The 8,240-nt window shown below is 51.0% G+C and overlaps 2 long non-coding RNA genes across 2 annotated transcripts; one reads left to right on the plus strand and one right to left on the minus strand.

The window, feature by feature from the left end:
* Window positions 1-432: 432 nt before the first annotated feature.
* On the plus strand, window positions 433-2,961 carry LOC148217518 (uncharacterized). Its single transcript, XR_015801021.1, has 3 exons — window positions 433-564; window positions 1,228-1,326; window positions 2,874-2,961. It is a non-coding gene; the product is annotated as an uncharacterized LOC148217518 (long non-coding RNA).
* LOC148217519 (uncharacterized) lies at window positions 1,668-3,421 on the minus strand. Its single transcript, XR_015801020.1, has 2 exons — window positions 3,017-3,421; window positions 1,668-2,635 (listed from the first exon to the last, which is right to left on the minus strand). It is a non-coding gene; the product is annotated as an uncharacterized LOC148217519 (long non-coding RNA).
* Between the last annotated feature and the right edge of the window lie 4,819 nt (window positions 3,422-8,240).

Genomic DNA, 8,240 nt, shown 5'->3' on the forward strand with positions numbered 1-8,240 from the left:
CCAGCGATGGTCCCGGCGCAGCCCGGGCAGGCTCGGGGCGGAGCCGGGGCTTGGCGAGGCGGGGCACGGAGGTCCGGGGACGGGGAACCGGGCGGGGCCGGGGCGGTGCTTTAGGGGCGGGTCCCCCAGTGGTCCCGGGCGGCACCGGGGGCGGGGCCGGGTGATCCCGGAGCGGGTACCGAGCTGTGTTGGGGACGGTGCTGCAGGGGCGGTGCCGGGCCCCGCCTCAGGGTGATTGAATGCCAGAAATCGCCTCCTCTGCCCCGTGCTCACACTGAGCTGCGGGCTGCAGCGTGCTGTCGGAGCTCCGCACACAGCACGGATTTGGGCTTCCCCCTCCTCTCAAACCCTCTCCCCCTTCTTCCTCCTCCTCATCTTCCTCTTTGTCCTCTGTCACTGCTGAGGCTCTGGAAAGAACTGAAATTCTGCAGAGGAGAGATGTCCTCTCGTGGCCCCAGGGACTGCCTCGGCACGGGCCACGAGCGCCTCCGGCCCCTGCCTTCTCCTGCTTGAAAAGATCACCTGGAGCCCGAGCTCGGGGGGGTGAAATCAGCTGAAATCCAGGTAACTCTGTCAAGTGCCCCCCAGGGACATCGGCGGGGCTGGGGGATGAGGGTTTGAAACAGCAAATTCTTTGGAATATACACCTGTCCCTGTGCCGATGCTGCTGAGCTTCCTGCCACAGTATATCCCCACTCCATGAGGCGCTGTGAGGTTATGGCAGTGGGAATTGAGCAGGGAATTCGGGGCTATGGGCATAATTCACGGGAGCTAGCAAAGCTGACAGCCAACCCCAAATCGGGGCACAGCACAGAGAACAATCTGTGTGCTGCCCTGTCAGCTCAAGCTCCTGGGCTGGGAAGTATTGGGAGTTAAATGTATGGAATTACACAAATCACAGCAACTGGCATCACCCAGAGGGGACAATCCAAGGCCCAAACAATTCCTCCACAGTCCACTCTGGGAAAAAACACCCTGTGCCTGCCAGGAGCTCTGACCCTGCTTTTCCTACCAGCTCCTGAGCAGTGTCAGGGCACCACGACGCCTTTAAAATCCAGATAAACCCCAAATCCTACACAGTGAATAATCCAAAGAAAGTACTGAATTGTTGTCATTAAAAGCTCAAAACTCATTAAGAATTCTATGACAACAGTGTAATGGACTCCCAGGAACCTCATGAATGCTCTCGGTTTCATTTTGTGTCTTTTTTACTCCCTCATTTGGCAGCTTGTAAAACTTATCCTGGAATTCAGAGGTCAAGCAGGATCGACTTTGGATTGACCTTCACCTCTGTTCCCACTTTGTGCAAACACAACTCGTGCCCAGGTGGGTGAACTCATCACCTCAGCTTTTCACTCCAGAGTATCCCCTCCTTATTTCCCTGTAGATGAACTCAGATCCACTCCTCACCTCCACTGGTCATCCAAGCGTCCATTCTGTTCCCCACAGGCCCTGGTGGCCCCAGGGAGCTCCTTGGCCTTTCTCCTGCCCCTCTGCAGCCCGAGGTCGCTACACAAACAGTTCTTGTGTCCCCTCTAAATGACCCCGGGTTTTCTGCTCAATGAATGGCATGACCGTGCCCACTGCTCATGATTCACCCAACCAAAATCAAGAGCAAATGTTGCTTGGCTTTAAGAACTTGAAATAACTCTGAAGCAGAAGAAATCACCTTTTTTTTCTGGTTTTTATTTTTATTTTTTCATTTAAGATGCTGGACTTGCCTCTGTGGATGTGTGCTGAGCTCTCACTGCAGGGGACTGTCAGGCCTGAATGGCTGTGAGTTCGTGTTCTTCTCAGTAGGGAATCAGAAATTATTCTTAGACCATAGAATTGTTTTCTGAAACCTTTCCCCTTTCCTCTTTGTGCCTTTGAATTTTTCAGCTGTTCCCTGTTGTCACTTCCCCTGCCTGACTTCTGTGCAGCTCCTAGCTGGGAAAAACTGGGAAAACTTAGAGGGTACAGAGGTGGAATTTTTTGGCTGGATTTTTCTAACATTTCTAATTTTGCTGAACTTATTTCCCCAGTGAGAAGAGCACGAACTCACAGCCATGCAGGCCTGACAGTCACTGCGGGAAATCTGACACAGTATTAATAAGTAACCTTTCCTGAGAGCAGTCACCACCCCCAGTCCTCCAGCCTTGTCAAATGTTTGCAATGAATGGACCCAAGTTCTAATCCTTAATCTAAATTTATGTCAGCTTTTGTTAGAAAGATACCGGACAGTAAATCATACAAGAGAATTTAAAAATTGCACAAAGAATAACAGGCCCAGACCAAACCCAACCACCCCCATCACCGCTCCACCCCAATTTTGGGAGAAACAGTGATACAGTTTATAAATACTCTCCTTCACACTATTCAGTCCTTCACCGCACATCCCCAGAGAGGAGTCCCTCAGACCTTGCTCCCCTGAACACCAGGAGAGCTGGAGTTTCACCCAGATCCCACATTCCCATGGCAGTTAATCCCAGCAGGAGGCAAAGAGGAACCCTGCATCCTCTGACATAGCCCACAGCACGGCAGCACCAGGAGCCCTCCAGGCTCAGACCTCTGGTGCTGAAGCCTCTGGGCTTTGGCTGATCAAAACACCACAGCTCTTGGCAAAGATGGCAGGAGAGTCGTGATTCTTCCTGTCCTGAAAGAGAGGAGGAAAAGAAAATTAAGTCGACTGCAGAAGGATTCCAGCTCTCAACTTCTGCTCTGATTCCTCACTCTGGGGTTTTATCCATGACAAGTGACACCAATTTCAGAGTGCCTTTTCCAGCATTTTTATTCCTAACTATTTCAGACATTAAAAGGATGCTCATTTCTCTTATTGTATTCTTTGCTTAATTTTATTAGCGGCATTTTCATTCCCAGACCCCACTTGTCAGTTCTTCAATCCTTTAGCACTGGACTTGGCACAAAGGGATACCCGTGGTGCTGCATCACAAGAAATCCCAAAGAGAAACCCCTTCCAAAGGGATACCCGTGGTGCTGCATCACAAGAAATCCCAAAGAGAAACCCCTTCCAAACCTGACGGAGAAAGCTTTCAAGGCACTCCAGAACACAGACAGCTTTTCCTGCCTTGTCAGGCCACACCAATTCTGTCCCATCCACCTGAACTGTGCAGGTGAGGAAAAGGCTTTCCTTGCTCCTCGGGAATCACGGTCTGAGACCACAGATGTCCATCCTGGGCAGCACCTGGAAACAACGTGGGAAAGGCAAAATGAGAGTGTTTTCTATCAGAAAATTACTACTACTAATAAAAATAACAATCAGAACTTCTGGACAAATTTAGTAACATCACTTTGATATGAGAAATACAGGCCATGCCCATCCTTGTAGCCCAGGTGAAAACAGGAAGGAGAACTAGAGGAAAAGCAGAGTCCCTTATTTGATCTCTGGACACAAACGGAGGCCTTTTCCCTGTGAAACCAAACTCACCCTTCCAGGGTTCCTGAGATCAGCTACGAGGAGGCTTTTGGCACTCCAAGAGCAGCTGGGTCACAGCTGGATGCGGCTTGGGTCTGGGAGACACCGTGCTCCTTCTGGAATTATAGCACGCAAATGCCTGCTCCTGGCCCCAGGCCCGGAGATAAAATCTGTGGGGTTTTTCCCTGTGCAACATTGTTCACCCCTCCCAGGTTCCTGAGATCTGCACAGAGGAGGCTTTGGGCACCCCAAAGGCAGCCAGGGTTACAGGTGGGGGCAGCTTGGGGCTGGGAGAAATCCTCATCCATTTGGAATTTTATCAGGCAGAAACCTGGCTGGGTGCACAGGTCTCTGGACACGACCAGTGGCCCTTTCCCCTGTGAAACAAAACTCACCCTGCCAGGCTCCTGAGACCACTTAGGAGGAGGGGTTTGACTCTCCAAGAGCAGTCGCAACGAGAGATGCTCACACAGAAGGCCATGCAGAAGAGGAAACGAGCGCACCCGCAGCCCCCCAAGGCGCGCCCCAACGCCCCAGACCCGGCACTGCCAGCTCGGGCAGTCCCATAAAGCATCCCCCGCCTCCGCAGCGGCGGGACAGGCGGGGCCCGGGGTCCCGAGGAAACCGAGCGTGCCCGGAGGCGCGGCAGGACGGCAGCGCAGCGCCGCCTGGCGGCGGAGCAGGAGAGCAGCGCCGGGCCCCATGGCAGTATCGGTACCCGTGCGCCCCCTGCTGTCCGCGGCGATGCAGCGCCCGATGCCGAGTTCCACGCCCGTGCCGCCGAGGGAGAGGGGCACCGCTGGCTGGGGCCTCCCCGCCGACACGGACAGAAGCCGAAGCAGAAGCCCCGGTGCCATTGGCGGCCCCTACCCAGCGGGCCGGGCTCCGCCGGGCCCGCGGCCCCGCGCGGTATCGGGTCGGCCCGCTCCCGTCTTCGTCGCACCCGGCCCTGCTCCTGGCATGAAGCGCGTCACCGCCCCGCGCCGTCCCGCCCCCCGCGCGTCATCGCGTGCGTTCGGCGGCCCGCCCCGGGGGCGGTGCCGGGGGCGCTACCCGGGGCGGTGCCGGGGCAGTGTCGGGGGCGGCACCGGGGGCGGTGCCGGGGCGGTGCCGGGGGCGTTCCCGGTCGCCGTGCCGGGGTAGCCCGGGGAGCGGTTCCGGGAGCGGTTCGGGGGGCGGTGCCGATTGCAGTCCCGGTCACTGTCCCCAGTCCCCGTCCCCAGTCCTGGTCCCGGTCCCAGTCCCCGGTTCCGGTCCCCGATCCTGGTCCCAGTCCCAGTTCCCCGTCCCGGAACCCGATCACGGTCCTGGTCCCAGTCCCCAATCCCGGTCCCGGTCCCTGTCTCCAGTCCCCGTCCCCGATCCCGGTTCCGGTCCCTGTCCCAGGTCCCCGTCCGCGATCCCGGTCCCTGTCCCATTTCCCCGTCCCGGTCCCCGATCCCAGTCCCGGTCCACGGCCCCGATCCCGATTTTTCCCCCCCTTTCACACTGATTTTTCCCCCGATTTATCAATGATTTTTTTCCCCATTTTTTCCCATTTCTCACTGATATTTTCCCCCATTTTTCAGGGATTTTTTTCCCCATTTCTCACTGATTTTTTTCCCCATTTTTCATGGATTTTTTCCAGATTTATCCCCATTTCCCACTGATTTTTCCCCATTTTTCATGGACTTTTCCCCCCCGTTTCTTACTTATGTTTTTCCCCGATTTCTCATTGATTCCCCCCCCCCCCCCCCCCCCCCCATTTCTAACGGATTTTTTCCCCACTTTTCCCCATTTCTCACTGATTTTTCCCCCCATTCTTCAGGGATTTTTTTCCCCATTTCTCACTGATTTTTCCCCCCATTCTTCATGATTTACAGGATACTCTATCGTGAATGGAAAGCAATTAAAGGAAGGGGGGAGGTTACCAGCCACCTGGTCAGCTCAGACAGCAGAGCTGCACACGCTTGTGAGAGCCTGTGAATTATAGCAGGACAAGACATTAAATATATTTACTGATTCTAAATATGCATATGCGGTAATACATGCATTTGGAAAACTATGGGGAAAAAAAGAGGTTTATTAAGCTGCAGAAGAAAGAAGAAAAAAATTGGTTTACAAGGGATGGCAAGCAGTGGATACCAAAAGCTCTAGCCTTACAATTGTTAAAACAACTTCATTAAAGGAGTCGTTCTGTGCCTTCTTTGGGGTGAGGAAAAAAGGCTGAGGGGGGCTCGACGTGGTTTGGGGCACCCCAAGGTCCCTGGGAGAGGGAGCCGGGCTGCGCTGGAGGAGCAGGTGAGTCGGGCATGGCGGGGGGTCATGGTGGGTGCCAGAACATTGAGAGGGAGGGGTGGGTGTAGAATGCATGAAAAACAGAACCTTAAAAAATAGCTAAATATAGTCTAAAAGGAATGTTTTATTGGCTTGTGTTTGGATAGAGTAGGTTTTTTTATAGATACTGTAAATAGAAAAGATAAAGAATAAAAATATAGAAGCAAATATAAGAAACCAATATATAAATATATTACATTACATTATATTCTGTTATGAAAATAGAAATATATAAATATTCAGACTTTAAAAGGAATGTTTTATTGGTTTTTATTTGGTTAGAGGAGGGTTTTTTGAAAATAATATAGGCAAAAATATACAAATATGCAAAAATAGATACTGACATAAAATTATTATAACTATATATGCATATATATATGTAAGTATAAATCTATAGAAATAAATATAAATATAAAATACATGTATGTAGTATGTAATAGAAATAATTTATCGATTTTAATATGTTCTATTAAATAGTATGTTATAATAGAATGTAAATAGCATCTAGTATATTAATATACTAGTAAAAACTACATTAAATAGTATATAAATATAGAATACACAATATAGACATATAAATCTACAGATATAAATATGAAAACTAAATAGAAAAATATATTCAAATATAATTTAAAATAATCGAGTTTTTTGTTTCTATTTGGTTAGAGGCAGAGCTTTTAAAGAAATAATATTAAAAACTATGAACCTCCAAGTATAGATGGATATAGATAAAATAGAAATAACATTAGTAATATAAATCTATGTATATAATGAATAATAAAATAATATTGTATATATGATAAATAGAATAGCAATTAAATTGAATATATGAAATATGTCTAGATTATGACTAGAAATTAAATATTAAAAAATAGATGATTTATATATATAAAAGTTTTTTTTTTTTCATTTGGTCAGAGGCAGGCATTTTTAGTTTGGGTCGGGGTTTTTTTGGGGCGTTCATTGAGAGGATTTTATGACGGGTGGGGACTCTGGTGCTTGGAACTCTCTCCCTTCTCTGGCTGTCCCTGACAGGGCGGCAGTGCCGGGCTGAGTTGGGCGGCAGTGCTGCCGCCGTGTGGACACAGGCGGGTACTGCACCGTGCCCCTCTCAGGATGGCGGAAGGGCCCGCGGGCCGGGACCCAGCCCTGCGCAGCGCTCAAGATGGCGGCCTCTCTAGGACCCCGGCGGATAGGCGTTTACATAAAACGCCTGTCCGCGCTCGCCGGCGCCCTCACGCCGCGGCACCGCGGACCGCGCGGCCGTTGTCGGCACGCTCTGACACGTCCGGGAAAATTGTCGGCGAGCGGATCGGCGTCGGCGATGTAATCAGGCATCTTATGCCTACACACCGGGGTCCTGATATTTTTCCCGCCCTTTCTGCCGCCATTTTTGGCAGGTCAGCCGGGGTGCCGCCCGAGGCGCCATTTTGAGAGTGCGGACACACTCAAGATGGCGGCCTCTCTAGGACCCCGGCGGATAGGCGTTTACATAAAACGCCTGTCCGCGCCCGCCGGCGCCCTCACGCCCGCGGCACCGGGGACCGCGCGGCCGTTGTCGGCACGTTCTGACACGTCCGGGAAAATTGTCGGCGAGCGGGATCGGCGTCGGCGATGTAATCAGGCATCTTATGCCTACACACCGGGGTCCTGATTTTTTCCCGCCCTTTCTGCCGCCATTTTTGGCAGGTCAGCCGGGGTGCCGCCCGAGCCGCCATTTTGAGAGTGCGGACACACTCAAGATGGCGGCCTCTCTAGGACCCCCGGCGGATAGGCGTTTACATAAAACGCCTGTCCGCGCCCGCCGGCGCCCTCACGCCCGCGGCACCGCGGACCGCGCGGGCCGTTGTCGGCACGCTCTGACACATCCGGGAAAATTGGCGGCGAGCGGATCGGCGTCGGCGATGTAATCAGGCATCTTATGCCTACACACCGGGGTCCTGATTTTTTCCCGCCCTTTCTGCCGCCATTTTTGGCAGGTCAGCCGGGGTGCCGCCCGAGGCGCCATTTTGAGAGTCCCGACACGCTCAAGATGGCGGCCTCTCTAGGACCCCGGCGGATAGGCGTTTACATAAAACGCCTGCCCGCGTTCGCCGGCATAAAAATAAATATGCATAAATATAAACATAGACATAAACATGCACAAACGTTAACCTGCATAGATATAAACATAAACATAAACATAAACATAAACATAAACATAAACATAAACATAAACATAAACATAAACATAAACATAAACATGCAAAACAATAATAATAAATATAAATAGAAATAGAAATAGAAATACAAACATTAATAAAATCAGTGAGAAAGGGGGTAAAATCAGTGAGAAATGGGGGGGAAAAACCATGAAAAATGATGGAAAAATCAGAGAGAAGTGGGGGAAAAATCGGTGAGGAATGGGGAAAAAGATCAACGAAAAATTGGGAAAATCAGTCAGAGTGGGGGATAAAAATCAGTGAGAAATGGGGGGAAAAGTCGGTGAGAAATGGGGAAAAAATCAGTG

The sequence above is a fragment of the Sturnus vulgaris genome, unplaced genomic scaffold (assembly GCF_052056855.1).
Source record: "Sturnus vulgaris isolate bStuVul1 unplaced genomic scaffold, bStuVul1.hap1 Scaffold_719, whole genome shotgun sequence".
NCBI classification, from domain to species: Eukaryota; Metazoa; Chordata; class Aves; order Passeriformes; family Sturnidae; genus Sturnus; species Sturnus vulgaris.